The 12,448-nt window shown below is 35.3% G+C and overlaps 1 pseudogene; it reads right to left on the bottom strand.

Moving 5' to 3' along the window:
* Positions 1-1,311: 1,311 nt before the first annotated feature.
* On the bottom strand, positions 1,312-1,403 carry LOC136408770 (U6 spliceosomal RNA; annotated as a pseudogene).
* Between the last annotated feature and the right edge of the window lie 11,045 nt (positions 1,404-12,448).

The following is a 12,448-nucleotide window of genomic DNA, read 5'->3' as shown; positions in this document are numbered from 1 at the left end:
CTTCAACTCATTTTTGTAAAACGCTACTACCAGAAGCATCATCTTGATTTACTAAATTAGTTATTATTGATGAGTCTATTACCTTTTCTAGCAGATTTAAGTAGAGTTCACCAGTTTTGTCTTCCTCTATGAATAAAGGACCGATAATATCATTCTCAAAAATACCAGCTCCAACATTTACTCTTCGTGGTTACCATGTATTATTTTCTCTAAACAATCAGGCATTTTCATCGCTCCAGTATCGGCAATTCTGTTTGTTACCATGTCCATCAAGGAAAAACGTACAGTCATCACTAAAGCAAATGTTTTGTAAAATATTTAGATTTTCATTTATAAAATCTGTGATTATTTCACAAAATTGAATCCTTCTGTTAAAATTGTCGTTAAAAAGTTATTGAAGAGTGTGTATTTTATATGAGTGGAATTTATTTAACTTTAGTGTTTTCCTTACTGTTTCGTACGACGTTCCTACTTAGTGTGCCATGATGCGAACGGCGCTGATCGGTTCAACAACGAGAGAGCCTAAAACTTCAATTTGAACAGCTTCATTCAAAACACGCACATAACATTTTTTTTCTTGCGGAAAATAGAACCAGTTTCAGTAAACTTAGCAACTATATAATTCCAATAGGTGTTTATGTTTCAAATTTGTATTGGGATTCCCCTCATTAAAAATTTTTACTGTTCTTGAGCATCTTCCACATTTTTCATAGGTGAAAACAATCTCAGTTCTTTGTAGAAGTGTTTATACCTTTTTTGTAAATATACCTTATAAACACACAACCTTTGCCTCGTGAAATAAAATTTACTATAACAAGTAATATTTAAAAAAATATATTTTTTTAATAAAATAAAAAGTACAAATCATCTTTATTTCCTCGGAAAAAGGCTATTGATCAACCTGGTCTCTCTGCCCGTGGTACAAATTCTTAACTTAGACCAAACATTATTACAAACCAAACTTATGATCTAAAGCTGGAAGTATTCCAACAGAGTGTTTGACAGAAAGGGGAAGCGGGATTGTCTTATCCGTCTTGTTAAGCAAAGTGGTTTTAGTATAGTCGAGTTGTGAAGATTGTCCTTCCGTTTGTTCTGCAGTTGTAGTAGCCTTTCGGTTATTTTTGTTATGTGCGTGCATTCGTATAGTAATTAGTTGGGTGGGTTGTGTAACGGGTTTTCGAGGTGTCTTATTTTTGTAATTAGTCTTAGTGCAATCTCTCCTGTTGTTGGGATATATTATTTAGTTTTTTTCTGTTGCATTTGTCCTTAGTATGTCATCATAGTCTAACAGTGGTCGGCAAATTAATTTATAAAAATGTGGAACGCTTCATCCTTGAACAGGGGCCATACTAATCTTCTCTGTATTGTTCCAATTTTAGTATACGTACCACCGAAGCGAGTACAATAGATAATAATTTAACAAAAAATTCAATAATTCCTTCATCCTTTTTTAATCGACAATCTTTTTCTTACTGCTTTTACTACAAGTGGAATGTTTAAATAAATAAATTTAAAAATATAAATAAACAAATAAAAACCAAAATAACCATCTGTTACCCAGCCTCAAAAGTTGGAAGGATTACAGAGAAGAATTATAGCTGCGTGTAGAAAATTTCAAGTAGAAGTTTTTGTGAATGTTAGAAAGGAGTTTGAAAACAGACTTTATTACTGTTTAGAAAATAATGGATAACATTTTGAACACTTAAAACATGAATAAACAATTTTTCTACAATACAGTTGATACGCACGCTGGTTTCCGGTTTGAACATGATTTTTCAAAAACCTCTCAATGAAAAAAAAAGGTACATTTGGAAAGATAATTAAAAGACCTTTCAAATGAGTTATAACTCGACTCCCCTTCCCATTTAAAATTTCAGTGGTTGTTTCCACCTTCGCTAGAGGTTGTATGCAATTTAATAAAAAACCCGATTTAAAGTATATCCCCTTTGAAAATAAAATCAACGAGCTTTTGCATATTTACATATTTTCTATAGAGACCGAAATATCGAGAGTGGTTGTTTTCAAATTGACACGCTGTGCATAAATCCACTAATGACTGCAAGATAGAGTTCTCGATAATTTGAAAAACACGCATTTGAAGCCAGTAAGAACAAAAGAAATATAGTCCACATTTTTTTTTTAATCAACGAATCAAAGAGTAAAAGAAAATTTAGAAAATTACTAGACCTCAAAAAGTTGTGATACACCAATAATTTTTTCAACAGCGTTGAATTAATGATAAAAAAAACTGTGTACTTGACGAATCGGAAAAAAATATGAACGGTCAATGAGAAAAAGTCGTTAGATCGTAATCTGAATTGGGAAAAGTTCATAGAAGCTCTGAAATACGAATGACGCCCCTGGTTGGCATGAATAATAATAGATCATAAATCGTAGCTTCGCAACATTGCTATAGAAAAATTACAGTTGTACCGAGCACGGAATAATAAATTAATAAAATCCAGCTTTTCTTGACATAAAATTCGATTTAATTTTTTTAATTTCCAGGAGGTTTACGAATTTTACTGCTCATCGTTTAATCTGAGTGTCAGATAATGGGTGCGTGAGATCCAAGTTCTGTGCCCATAAAAAAAATTAACAAATTTCGGAATGGTCCAATAAACACTTCTCGCATCTGCCAGTCGAACTGTCCATCGTATCATCTTATTGTCGGATGACTAATGCATGAGAATCAGACTTTGTGTCTGCGAAAAAAATGTTAAATTGTCAGATAATTCAATAAAAACTTCTTACTTGAATGAATTGCTTCGCACATTCAATAAAAACGTCTCTTTGCTTGGATAAACTGCTCCTCACATTAGGTAAAAACTTCTCCTCACATGTTGCTCATGGTATCATCTTATTGTCGAATGACGGGTACATAATATTCCGGCTGTGGCCTGCAAAGAACTAGCAAATTTTCAGGTGGTTGAGCAAAAACTTCTCACTTAACCAGGGGTTCTACCAAAGTAGGTTGTAAAAATTAATTACTCAAGACGCAGTAACTTATTTTATATCCTTTCTGAGGATTAATATGTTTCTTCACCTCTTCGCAGAACAATAGAAGGGAAAACCGGAAAAAGGCGCTGCAAATCTAGGGTTTCAACCCCGTGATGTGGTAATTATGTAAATTATTCAGTTAAATTCGCGAAGTGTTGGGAAGTCTTGCTGGATGGGTCCGTTTGTTGCGGCTTAAGTTGTTTCCAGACAAACATTAGAATAACGCAGTGCTTTGTTGGGGAAATAAAATCATGTCGTAAATACGTGTCGTTGAAACAAAGGCAGATGACAATAAATTTATCAGGGCAGGAGTGTCTTAGATTAGGCGCTACTTTCTTGGGGCGGGTGCTATTTATTAAACGGGTATATTTTAAAGTGGGGCTAAAGCTTTTGTCGAGTCCGTTTAAAAGGCACACTTTAGAAAATTACCTTCCTATTGTTCTCTATATTAATACTCAATATTATCTTCAGCTGCTTCATTAACAATTTTTGGAACCAAAAATATCTTTGTCCAATTCTATTCGGATTTAAAAGGATTTTGGTCAAAATCCAAATTGATTGAAGTTAATTCATGAAAATCTATGTGAAGATTTTTATTTATAACGTATATTTACGAGCTCTAACATACTGATTCTTTGACAATGGTGCAGTGGATATTAAAACTGAAAGTGATGGCGAATAGTAAACGCTAAAACTCCTGATTACTCCTATAAGCCTAGACACTTCTCGAGATTTATCGCACTTGACACTCCTGCATATCTGAAAGAGTATCATCATGTTGTGATTCTGTTGGACGTGACCAACGTGTTTGATCCTTCTCGTAGGACCCAACTGACATGCGTCCGACTGGAAAGACCAAAGGTACTGTATTTTCCAAACGCTACTGAAATTCAGTAATTTCCAAAATAGCAATCAAGATAATTATGGACTAGATAATCACATTAGAGCATATTAACTTCACAGTCTCAGAGAAATTCTTTCGCACAAAAATAATCAACAACCTTATTAACTATAGGAAAATTTGTTGGTAAATTTTCAAATTCTTATCGCTTTTAGATCCTAGTACACTTTTAATGAGCGAATTGCGTGAATAACCCTGTATATTGAAAATTTTAAAATATCTTATTAATCGCAAATTTCAATGTGCTTTTCATATACAATTTTTTTAATAGAGGGTCCTAATATATGCTCGTTTTTTTATCAGTACTTAGTCAAGAATTTATTCAGGTGCCTATAGGTCTCCCAAGTAAAATCTATCTTGGCATGCACCTGATAGTTTTCGATTATTTCTAAACGTAAGTTATGTAGCCATCCATAACATCACAGGATCATTTGCCTCGGTATGTGGTCATCTGTATTTCTTCGCATTTTGTCTTGTCCATATATTATCTCATATATGGACGTTTGGCGCCATGGACAACCGAAGCCTATTAGGACACAGAGATGAGGGAGTTAATGTAGTTTTGACTTTGACCATTCAGCAACATTTTGAACCGCTGTAATCGCAATGCATTTTTATCTCTGTCCCATTTTTTGTATGACCTATCGTGATGACTAATTTCTTCAATGTTTAGACATAGTATGCTTAACGTACATTGAAACTCAATTATCTTTAAAACTTGATCTATGTTTATCTTGATTTCAATTGTCGACACGTACAAAAGTATTTAAATTATTCTCCCAAGAAAAGAGAAATGCATAAAAGCTGTAAGAAACGTGCTTAAGAACTTTGAAAGAGCTTCTAGCTCCAACCCTAGGATTATTGCTAAACCCTCCTGTCACAAGAAGCATTAAGTAGCGTGATTCAGAACCAGAAGTTCTTGTTTTTACACTCCTTCTACATTAGAAAAAGAAGCTTTATGAACTAAAATCGGAAATTATCTAATTAATTTCTCATACCTACAATTTGCTCAAAAACAGTCAACCATAAAGTACAATATTACAAAGTCGCAATAGATTTTCCGACAACTTTCTATACGTAAAGGGAAGCTTCGACAGAAAATTAAATTTTATGGCCGGCCATTTGCCATCTAAGATATTTATGTGACAATCCTTTACTCTTGTATTTTTATCTGGAAACAATTTAATGGATGATTCTGCCTTGTAATGGAGAACATTGCTTTTATAGATTGCCTTCCAGTGTGCTTTATGTAAATTTTCCCTGAAAAATGGGCACTTGCGGAAAGGAGTTTGATAAGGAATTTTGATTTAATAAGACTGGCCGGTTATAGATCTCCCATTATACACGAAGGAAATTCCGTTTTTGAGAGATTATGGTTTATTGCCACTTATGAGGGCCTTCGAGGAATATATAGAAGAACGTCTAAATCTCGTTGCTTTAGAAAGCATGTGCGAAATAATATCGCGGTTAAAAGCAGCCGGCTTGCAACTGAAAGGGAATAAAAAAGGCAACACAAAAGTTCTCTTTTGTTGGTGAAAAAATGTGAACAAAACATGGGCGCGATATTTTAAAAGCAGACATTATTAAAGAAATCTTTTAGAGCTGAATAATGCATTTAAATCAAGATTATGAGCACAATCAGTTTAAAAGCGTTCCCTAGTTTCTTAGCAATATGACTTAATTAGGATGCGCTGATAATATTTTGAGCTAGCGTAGGGGCCCTAACTTTATATAGCTCCACTTCTTCTTGTTCCATTTTGTTAATGAAATTTTCTTAACTTCTTAACGACTCGTAATTGGGTAGTTTCACGTTTAAAATTTTCAGTTAATTAGATAGCTACACACGAAATAATTCTTCTTGAATAAATTTGAGAACGATTTAATATTCAGTTGGTATCAACATGAATCAAACTAATGCTTAATGAACTGAAGTTTCAATACTGAAGAAGTTTTATGCATTTGAGGCGAACTGTTCATTTTTTAAAATATTATGGGAATAACACCTTACACACCGATAGGGGTTGTTGGAGCGGTGGAACTGCGCACCTTTTACTAAGACATCGGAGGAACACCCTTGTTAACGGTTAATTTTATTATGTTTTGATTATTTTATTTCCAGAGAAAGAGGCTATCGACTATTTGATCTTTCTGCTGCATAATAATTTTAACCGAGAAAAGTGTTCAATTCCACCTATACAACAACCTATACAGGGATGTGAGACGCTATTCTCAAAAATATATTAAAAAAATTGTGGAAGAGTTTGTCAAAAACACTCCATTTCCTTAGCTTTCTCGTATTTATCTCCATCTTTATTTCCCCAAAGATACCCCGTTTACAACTGCATTAAGACGTATTAAAAAGCTAAAACCAGCTCGTCACCCCGTTTCTACAGCCATTTCATCGCTTGTATCCACCCTATAATGTCGCTGGCTATACGGACATTCTTGTCACCCCGAGGCCTTTTATCCGGCCAATGAATGTTCGTCACTATCAAATAATACTTAACCCCACAATGGGGTAGTAATAAAGTGTTATTGACATGTGGCGAGATTAGGAACTAAAAGTTCCATTTCCTAGGATTTTTCGTGTGGGAATTGATTGTCTCCTAAAAGCATGTAGGTATATAAAATCGATTCCCTTGAAAGCCTTAATACAGTTAATGGCCCTTAATACCCACTAGTTAATAAATACGGACATCGTGCCCTTTGATGCAACTTAATCTCTTCGAATTATTGTGAGCCTGTGACCTAAGTTAAGCTCGGTATTGTGGAGTAGTTAGGTCGAAAGGCTGTGAATTAACATAATAATAAGTTCAAACAGTGAAGTTAATAGCTAGGCCCCACGCCCTCTCTTGGTAAGAGCTCGTAAATTTCGGCTTTTCGTCGAGTTGTTCCAGGAAAACTCTCTCACAAATTAATTCCGCCAGCAAAACAAAACTGTGTAGGGTTTGTCCCTCATATCACGGCCCCTCAGTAACGTAATAAATTTCCCCGTTATTTTCTCCCCTTTTTTATTGCTCTCTCGCTACAATCCAGTCCTAGGTGAAATTAACTTTATTCTTAATATTTGCTAAAAATAACCTATAACGTAACGTGCACCGTTCATCCATATTATTACAAAGTTTTATACCGAAACCCGAAGAAATTGTCTTCGAATTATATTTCCTAGCGTTTTTTAAATTTCCTTCTGGTTGCGACTCAGTAATTGCTTAATTTTTAAAATTTTTCTAGAAATTTAAATAAAATTCACGAAATCTAAATTCGATTCGAGTGCGAACACCTCGTACCTACCCTTCATAACATCGTTGCAGAATGTTCCTCTAACAAGGACTGAGTTTCCGATCGAGAACCCTCGTATCGAGAGCGAAAGGCTTTGGAGTGGATCCCCAATCTGGATGTCCGTTTACGAATTTAATCCATTTTCGGTTATCTTTGCCTTTGTTAGTTTTCTTGTTAAGTGTTGCGTTCCTTCTCGCCATGCAAAATATAATATACGGAGTCCACCACTAGATGGTCGACATATGACTGCTCGTAAATTTAAAAAGGTATGTAATTGAGAGATGCGAGATCTAGCTATTTACGAGGTGTCCACATAAAGTTTTTTACGAGATACTCTATATATTTTTAGATGTTGAGATATAAGAGAAAATATAAGTACAATGTGGGGTTTATACCCCTAGTTTAGGAAATATGGTTGTTTAAATAATGAAATTCGGCCGTCTTTGGAGATTTATACCTCAGTTGAAAAAAGTAAATCCAAACGCTAAACATCCAATTGCTCAAATTTGAAAAAAAAAAACGTGATTGCATAGAGAAGGAAAGCTTCAAAGTAATGTCTCACTCGGCCGCTCTTGCCATTTAAAGTTTTTGAATGGGTGGCTGTTGGGCGCTAGAGGAATGCAGAAATTACTTCGAAACCAAGATCAAATTTGGAGCCCTTCAAGTCAAAATTAACATATTTTAGCATTTTTCCCACATTTTGACGAAATCGGAGATTTCATGGGGCGTAAATTTTAGTTGGGACTCCCTGTATAGGATATCCCATAAAAAAAAAGAAAACTTTTTGTGCCGTCTATATATATATGTAGGATCCGCTCGTCAGATCGCTCTAACTCTTCTAAATGTAATTATTACTGTCTGACCAAATCGAGACACCAAAGGGAAAGTCCGAATATTTGTTAGATAGTATTAGTTAAATTAGGGTTGAGGAACCGAGGGGGATTAAAAAGTGAAGTACCTCGATGTTACGCCCATGCGTATCGTACCTGAGTTCGAGTGATTCTCGGCTGTTGCTGGGTTCTCCCAGTAACCTCCTAGAATCTGTGTCACGGAAAAAACCCAAAAAGCGAACATCTCTTTGTTTGAACCAAGGAAGAAGGGCCTGAGGATGGTTGCTAAGGGCTCAAACAAAGGATGGTTCGTGGTGCTGGCTCGCAGCAGCCAGATGTTGTAACGGTCGCTGGCCTCTACTCGAGGTACGACACTGGTTTATTACCCCCAGGTTTAATATTTAAGATTTGTGACAAGGAGAATCGCTCTCTTTGATATCCGGAGTGAACGACGAACTAAGTGACGCGAGTTTTTACTAATTAAGTTACCATTTAAGCTTCGTATTGTACCCTATCCCAATTATACATAAACCCTAGACAACCGAATAAAAGATAAATCCCACATATATATATAAAACTGGCCCTATAAACCAAAATAATTTGAAATTGCGCCCACACTTAACATCTATCGATGCGCAAAAATATATTTTGATATCTATTCACATTTACGAGCAACCATTCATCCACACATTAGTGGCAAATCCTGTAGATATCATATAAATGATTGAACTCCATTACCTCCTTCAATTAACGAAAACATCAGATCCCTAACCTGATTTCCTTATTATTGAAACCTTGGTTAAGCTTCCATTGAAAATTAATATTGGGCGTTTATTCTGAAGGATCAATAGACAAAGGTCCGTTTAAAGTAGCACTGATGCTTTCAAACCGGTTTAATCCTTTGAAAACGCCACAATTGTATTCCCCGGTTGGAGGCCTGTATTATGGAGAGGTTAGAGAGGGACGCCGAGAATTAATACAATAATAACCAGAAACAATGAACGGTAATGAGCAGGAGCTCGTTGGCGTTTTGAAAAGCTGACGAATTAAGAGGTTCAGAGTAGCTGTGAGGATTGTTTATAAATAACGTTTCTGGATGAGAAAATAAGTTTTTTAGGTCAGAAATTATTTCCGCAATAATAGTGACTACAATGGTATATTACAGTGAGAGATAAGAGTGAGAGAAATATTTGATTATTGTCGAGAGACTATGTTGTTAATCCTGACGCTACGCGTCTCAATGAACAACTTAATCTCTCGACTACAACGAACGAGATAATCTACTACCAAGAGATTATATTGTTTATCTCGACGCTACACGTCTCAATAAACAAATTAAAATTCCCATCGAGAATGCTGAACAATTTTATTTTCAACCACGAATTTTCAAATAACATTTAAAAATGTGCTTGAATACTTTGTTACTGTTTTGTTATATTTAAATAAATGGGAATTCGGCTTTTCATACATATTTAGTTTTTTTTTTTATTTCACTTTATAATAATTCTCCAATTTGAGACATGAATGTATATTTTATACATATGAATACATAATTAATCCTGGGATGAGGCGGGAAAATCGAGCAGAGAAATCAAGATAGAAATCATACAGAGAAATCAATGCCGGAAGCAGAGGGCAACAATGCAACAATTCCAGAATCTTAAAAAATCAGTAATGGCATTATTACATATGTAGTTAAAAATAAATAATCGAACTGAATTTATGAAAGTTAGATAGAAAGGAAAATCCTTAAAACAAACATAAAAACAATTGATCATAATTAAAGCAGCAGTTTCCCAGGAATATTAAGTTGCTAAAACGTTTTATTTGTGGCAATCACGAAATAAAAAATTGTTTCATGTGGTGTAGCAAAATCTTTATCTATAATTAAAATTGTTTTGATTTGTAGAGGACAATGGAAGGAATGGCGATTGACAGTACACTAAGGGCAACAAAAATTAATAATATTACCAGATTTTCTTCATCGACGCTCTTACGGTCTACCTTCGCTGCAAGAATCTGATGGGCTGCTCAAACAACGGTGATTCACACCCATCAAGGAATATTATGGAAGTCTCAAAGGTGACAGTTTCCGACGGTGGTCGGTGGTGTGATCAGTCCAAGGAACGGTCGCTAGAATTACAAACGCATCAGTGAACCTCAGACACAACAATAGGTCACCCAAATTTCACATATAACACAAGCGAATAAATAAAAATAATTGAAAAAGGAAAATAATAAATCACTAAATTACAATGACCGCGATATGGTAATGGTACAGTAATAAAAGCTACGAGACGAAAATTAATTAATACATCAAAAAGGTGAGCTGCAAGAACAAACTAATTGAATAAAAAAGGCAAAAGGTTTCTAAAAAAGTTCCATAAAACAACTAGTAAGCCAAGGCAACAAGGTGACGAAACAATGCAAATTCTAATGACAAAATCAAAAAGTTTTCAAAAAAATTCTAAAGACAAGTCACTCTGTATGAAAATTTTGCACTTATGCATTGCACTTATCTCCTGTTCACCCACGTGCAACCCATTGGCTGAATGCCGCATCACGTGCCCCGCATCGTAAATAGCGCTATTGCCATTGTGAGAATAAAATATGTCCATTTCAGGAATTAATATTTCATACAGTTTTTAATTAAAAATTAAATATTTATTAATTTTAATTCATGAATTATTGATTTTTACTCTTAGAAACATTAAAAATAAATTAATGTAATTTCTATTTATATTTTTTGTAGAATTTAAGGGTACACTGACATAAGGTATAGCAAAAAATTAGTACAGCATGTGGTGGAAGACCTAATATGAAAAAATAGGAGTGATTCATATTCTACAATGTTCCTCGCTGGACGAAGAAAAATGATCTTTTGTCGCTCTCCTAATCAAACAATAAAACCTTCCTTGTCTCGTTAAGCATACTTTTATTTAGTGACATTTATTTAGGAAACATTTGCAGGAAAACTCCCCAAATAGAATATAAAACTGGTTTGACTTTTTATTTCACTTGAACCGACCTACAAATCAAGTTCAAATCCAGCCAAAATACCTGAAAAACGCCAAGTAATTGAAAGAAAGATAGAAAATTGCTCCTAACCTTACCCAAATTAACATTTATGTAGGCCGGAAAAGCCGGATTGGCCCTTTAATCTCACCAAAAAGATTAATAATAAATCAGTTTTAAGGGTGCAGGGTGTAATAAAACAGCGATCTCCCAGATTTATTATCCTCGCAGATTCGTAGGAGATTTGTCTGTTTCTGGCATAGGGGGGATATTAGAAATGAAAAATTAAACAAGCTTGAAGGCCCTTTTGTCTTGTACTTTGTTCGGAGGGTTCGAAATATAAACTGAAATGTCTTTTTTTATTAAACGTAATTGCATTTATCGCTTCTGGTCGCTCATCATCTATTGCACTTGTCCGATTAAAATGCGTTTTACATCTGTAAAACCAACAGCGGTTGTTTAGGACCAATATGGGCACGAAAAATGAAATTGTTTATTTAGGGAATTGAAAACTGCAGGATTTGGCTGCAAATATTTATTGGATCTTTAGGTAAATGTTTACCAAGATTGATCAGCTTTTTATCGATTGCGAGTGATAAATAATAGTTATTTTAATCACGGTGCCAGTCAAGGGTCCATCAACTAATTTGTTAGTCAGAAGTAATTAATACCACATGATGGGTTAACTGAAATGCCCTCGCACACAATGGATTATGGAGCCCTTCGTCAGGATACCGATTTGGTAACGCCGCCGATAAATTCGCGTCTTCTCTATACTAATAGAGGCATTCACCATGCTTTATGGCATGTAGCTCTAATGCAATTACCGGCCTTGTCAGTGAAATTATTATGAACTGAAGGAGATGCTTGTTTGACGGCAGTGGATTTAGACGTGTATCATATCAGAATGAATTAGATCAAAGGTTTTGTAGTGCATCACTCGAGAGATCGTCCGCTCCGAGAACCTGCACCGACAAGTGACACTGTTACGCAAGTCTCACTCGGCGGGTGACAATAGCGGACGGACCGAAAGGAGTCGTTGGCCTTTAAAAGGGAAATAACCCCCTGAAAAGCTCTCTTCTTTTGATCCTCAACTTTCTCGAGGTAAAGCAGAACCAACATCACCCTTAGTATTAGACATACCAAGCTGCGATAATTAGTATATATCCTAGTTCCGTGTAAATAAAGTGGTCGAGTGGAAAAAGCGCGTATTTAATCTACTGGATCAGTTTTTCTGGCAGATTGAATACTGATCCTTTCCGTATGTCTACCGGGAACTATAATGCAAAACGAACCTGTTCACTCCAGGTGCACGCCACACTGTTACCGACATCTCAATCGGTAAACGCACGCACAAACACGGCACAACAACGGCAATTGGTAACTCCGAAAGTTTCATCAGAGAAGTCATGTAACGAAAAGA

This window comes from Euwallacea similis, chromosome 4 (genome assembly GCF_039881205.1).
Source record: "Euwallacea similis isolate ESF13 chromosome 4, ESF131.1, whole genome shotgun sequence".
In the NCBI taxonomy this organism is placed as follows: domain Eukaryota; kingdom Metazoa; phylum Arthropoda; class Insecta; order Coleoptera; family Curculionidae; genus Euwallacea; species Euwallacea similis.
Note: the sequence above shows the minus strand (reverse complement) of the source record. Positions and strands in the feature narration are given on the sequence as shown.